The 4,850-nt window shown below is 42.7% G+C and overlaps 1 pseudogene; it reads left to right on the top strand.

Moving 5' to 3' along the window:
- Nucleotides 1-755: 755 nt before the first annotated feature.
- Nucleotides 756-1,810, top strand: Tsen34-ps1 (tRNA splicing endonuclease subunit 34, pseudogene 1; annotated as a pseudogene).
- The last annotated feature ends 3,040 nt before the right edge of the window (nucleotides 1,811-4,850 follow it).

The following is a 4,850-nucleotide window of genomic DNA, read 5'->3' as shown; positions in this document are numbered from 1 at the left end:
CTCCATCCATTTGTGTGCAAATTTATCACCCTCAAGTAATTCTGGCTACATTGTTATTTTGCCTTAAACAAAACTCAAGTCCAAATGGATCAAGGACCTCAACATAAAACCAGACACACTTAATCTCATAGAAGAGAAAGTGGGAAATAACCTTGAACATGTTGGTACAGGAAATAATTTCCTAAACAAACACCAATGGCTCATGCCCTAAGATTAACGATTGATAAATTGTACCTCATGAAATTGCAAAGCGTCTGTAAGGTAAGGATATTGCCAATAGGACAAAACAGCAGCACACAGGTTAAGATAAGATCTTCACTAACCCTACATCTGACAGAAGGCTAATATCCAAACTATATGAAGAACTCAAAAAGATTCCAAGATAGCAAATAACCCAATTAAAAATGGTGAACAGCACTGAAAGTGAACTGTTTACAGAGAAATATTGAATGACCGAGAAGCACATAATGAAATGCTCAACATCCTTAGTCATCAGGGAAATGCAAATCCAAACAATGCTGGGATTCCACCTTGTACCAATAAGAATGGTTAAGAACAAAAATGCAAGCATCAGAACATGCTGGTGAAGATGTGGAGAAAGGGGAACCATTGCTGGTTGTAGTACAAACTTGTAAAACCATTCTGGAAATTAATCTGTCAGTTTCTTAGAAAATTAGAAATAGTTCTATCTACGACTTCAGTCCGGTCGGTGGAGCTGTTCGGGTGACCGCGACGCACCCTGACTCCGCAGGAAGATGCTGGTGTTGGAGGTCACTAATGGCTGCTCCCTGGTATGGGGAGCCAAGGCGGTGCAGGCGCTGAGGGAGCGCCTGGGAGTCAGGGGACACACTGTGGGCGCCCTGCCTCTCTGGCCCGCCACAACTCGCACCTGGGCTTTCCTTTTCTGCTTTTCTGCTGCAGCCTGAAGAAGCCCGGCTCCTGGAGGAGATAGGCTCTGGGACCCTAGTCAGCGCCCCGCGTCCGGATCCCCGCAACCATGGCTTGGCCTTGGCATTGAGCAAAGTTTTCAGGATCAGAGCTCTTTGGCAGCAGAGGCCCAGCAGACCCGGGGACAGGAACTTCTAGAGAAGATCTTGGAAGGCCAGGCTGCTAAGAAGCAGAGGCTGGAACAGGATTCAGGGGCAGATGAAGAAGGCCAAGAAGCTGGTGGAAGTGAAGCTACCCAAGGAAGTGAGACCAGTGATGATGATCAGGCTTCTGCAGAACAGGAAGTAGCAGATTTTTCATCCCTCCAACCAGGACCTTCAAATGGGGTGACTCCCTTACCAAGATCAGCCCTGCTTATCTAGCTGGCCACTGCCAGACCTCGGCCTGTAAAACCTAAGCCTCTGGACTGGCATGTGCAGACCAAAGCCTGGCCCTGTGCTGGCCGTCCTGCTCATGAGCTTTGCTACCGCATCTACAGAGACCTGTGGGAGAGAAGCTTCTTCCTCAGTGCAGCTGGGAAGTTTGGTGGTGACTTCCTGGTCTATCCTGGTGATCTGCTGCGTTTCCATGCTCACTACATTGCACAATGCTGGTCTGCTGAGGACCCCATCCCACTTCAGGACCTGGTCTCTGTAGGCTGCCTGGGAAACCAGTGTCAGAAAGACTCTGCTTCTCTGCTCCCCTCAGCCTCATGGGAAGGTGATTTATACTTCCCTGCAGTGGGCCAGCCTGCAGTGAGCTGGCGACTGAGGGGGATGTGGCTGTGTGTGGCAAGAACCCTCCTCAATGGTCACCCCAGCTCATCTCCTCATGGAGACTTGTGCTCTCCTGCCCTGCCTGGTTCTGATTGCAGGGTTTTGAACACTACATCCTTTCTGATTTTTTGTTTGTTTGTTTGTTTGTTTGTTTTTTGTTTTTTTCCTGTTTTAAGGCAATTGCTGCCTGTGTTGCTCTGTATTCTATTTCCAAACTGAACTTGTTGAGAATGGAGACTGTTTTGTGTTTGGCTTCTCTGTTTCCTATGGGGCTTAGGTCCCAACAGTTCTCAATAAATTTGTTGAATTAAAAAAAAAGTTCTACCTAAAGAATTAGCTATACCACCCCTGGGCATATATCCAAAATATGCTCTACCATACTACAAGGATACTCACTCCATGATGTTCATATCAGCCTTGTGCATAATAGCCAGAAACAGGAAACCACCCAGATGTCCCTCATCCCAAGAATGGATACAGAAAATGTGGTTCATTTATACATTGGAATACTGTTCAGCTATTAAAAATAAGAGCATCATTAATTCCTCACATTCTTTCATCAGTGTTTTAAAGTTCTCATTGTAAAGGAAATACTTCAAACATCATCATGGTCAAAGGCTTTCCAAATAGCTGCCCGGTTTCCAGGAAATGCAGCCAACAATCAAAATGGCAAGTCAGGAAACTGACAAGGACAAGTAAACAACAACAAACATAAAATACTTCTGTTTAGCAAGACAATCAATTAATTGGTTGAAGTGTCAGCCTAAAGAAGGCAGAAATACTTTAATATACTAATATAATCTATATAGAATAGTTATATTAGACCATACAAAGAACTGAAGAGCTGAACAATAAACCATGAAAGCACCTAAATAATAAATGATTGAAATGGGAAGAAATGCAAACAAAAGCGACTTGAAATTCTATCTCCTTCTAGTCAGAACTTATAGTCAATAAATAAACAGAAGAAGAATTGTAGAACTATGGGAACCCTTACATAATCTTCGTGGAAATGTAAGCTAGTGCAGTTAATTTAGAGGTCAGTGTGGAGTTTTCTCTAAAAACTGAAAGAGAACTGTGAAATGGCCTGATGCACCACTCCTGGGATCGACCCAGACGATCTACACTGAGAGTTCACACAGACACTTGCACTTCCATGCCTGTCACAGCACTACTCACAACAGCCGAGAACAGACCCCACCTAGCTATCCATCACAACAGGAATAAAAATAGAAAATACCGTTTGCATATATAATGGAATTCTTCATCCATGAAGAAGAACGGAGTCATGTCATTTCCAGGATAATCAGTACAATGGGAGGTAATCATATGCAATGAATTAAGTTTGTCACAGAAGAAAATATTGCATGTTGGCTCCCAGTTACAGCTTCTAAATTTCATAAAGATACATAGAATCAGACATGCACAAAAGATGTGAAAATAGAGGCAAAATTGTTTTGGGGAATGGAGGAAACTAATAGGGACGGAAGAGAGGGGAAAGAAAGAGGAAGGTAATGGGGTGGGGTATAGCCTTAAAATACATCATAAACTTGAACAAATATGTTTTTGTTACCTAGTCTGAAATAAGATAATGAACAATCAAAACAACAGCAACAATAGCAACAACAACACCCCTGAAACTTCATGGAGAGGATTGTAGTATTCTCCACATTGATAAGTACTGAAGGTCTTGGACAGGAGGTCACAGTAGAGGTGGCAAAGGGTTCTAGGTGAAGAGAATGTTTTTACAATAACCCTTATTTACAACTGTTTCTACATGTACTGGATGACAAAGAGATAGCTTGAAATAAGGTGGTTAGAGTTCAGGGAGGCACAACGGGCCTCATTGGAGAGGAGGAGACAGTGACTTTTAAGAAGATTGCTACATTGTGGTGCAAAGATGAGATCCACTCATTTTTCTATACCCTGGATGCTCACATAACTTATGAGAAGTGGTATGGTGTGTGGTTTAGCATAATGTACTCACATATTCCTCTTTACCGTGAGCCATCCCAAGTTTTCTTAGAATGCATAATATGATGCCCTTTCTATTTGTATAGCTGCCATTCTGTGCTGTTCAGGGAACAATGGCAGGAAGTCTGTAGGGTTGAGTACTAATGATTTAAACTATTTTCTATCTGTGAATGACTGAATCCATAGATGCTGATTCTACAGATATTCAAGGTCAATTCTTTATCTGAAGTACTTAGTATCACGTTTAAATTAGCAAGAGGTATGACTGGAATTTAGAAGTTTCTGGAAGTTATTTTTAAATAAAAATATTTATTCACTTTACATCCCAACATCAGCACCCCATCTGCTCCCAGTAATCCCTCATACAGATCCTACTCCCCATTGTCCTTCCCCTTCTCCTCTCTCCCAAACTACCTCAAGTCACTGCAGGCCTAGACACATCAACTCCCACTGAGGGCAGACAAAGATATCCAGCTAAGGGAACATGAGCAAGAGATTCAGGTACAGCCTTGCTCCAGTTGTTGTGGAACCAACATGCAGACCAAGCTGCACATGTGCTACACATGTGCAGGAGGCCCTAGGTCCTGCCCAAACTTGCTATTTGGTTTGGTGGTTCAGACTGTGGGTCTGGAAAACCTTTAAATAAGTCTTTCAATATGAAGCTACTAGGAGAAATGCCACTCATCCTTACAATAGATTTATCACACTAAAACAATTTCTAGTGCTGGGGAGATGGCTCAGCTAGCAATGTTCTGGCCGTACAATAGTGTGAATTTGACTTTGATCACCCAGAACTCACATAAAAATCAGAGAGTGCTCGTATGTTTGCAATGAGATGAGATCACTGGGGAGGTAGAGACAGGTGGATCCTGGGACTTTCTGTCCACAAATCCTAGCCTATCATGCAAATTCCATGTCAGTACAAGACTTTGATTTATATAAAAAGATGAATGGTTCTTGAAAAATGACACCTGAAGTTGCCTTCTGGCCTCCATATGCATGGTACATGCACTCCCAATTTCTACATACATCAGCACACACACACACACACACACACACACACACACACACACACACACATATATATATATATATATATATATATAGATAGATAGATAGAGAGAGAGAGAGAGAGAGAGAGAGAGAGAGAGAGACAGAGGAAAAAGAGAGAGT

This window comes from Rattus norvegicus, chromosome 18 (assembly GCF_036323735.1).
Source record: "Rattus norvegicus strain BN/NHsdMcwi chromosome 18, GRCr8, whole genome shotgun sequence".
Classification (NCBI taxonomy): Eukaryota; Metazoa; Chordata; class Mammalia; order Rodentia; family Muridae; genus Rattus; species Rattus norvegicus.
This window is presented reverse-complemented; position numbering and strand designations above follow the sequence as displayed.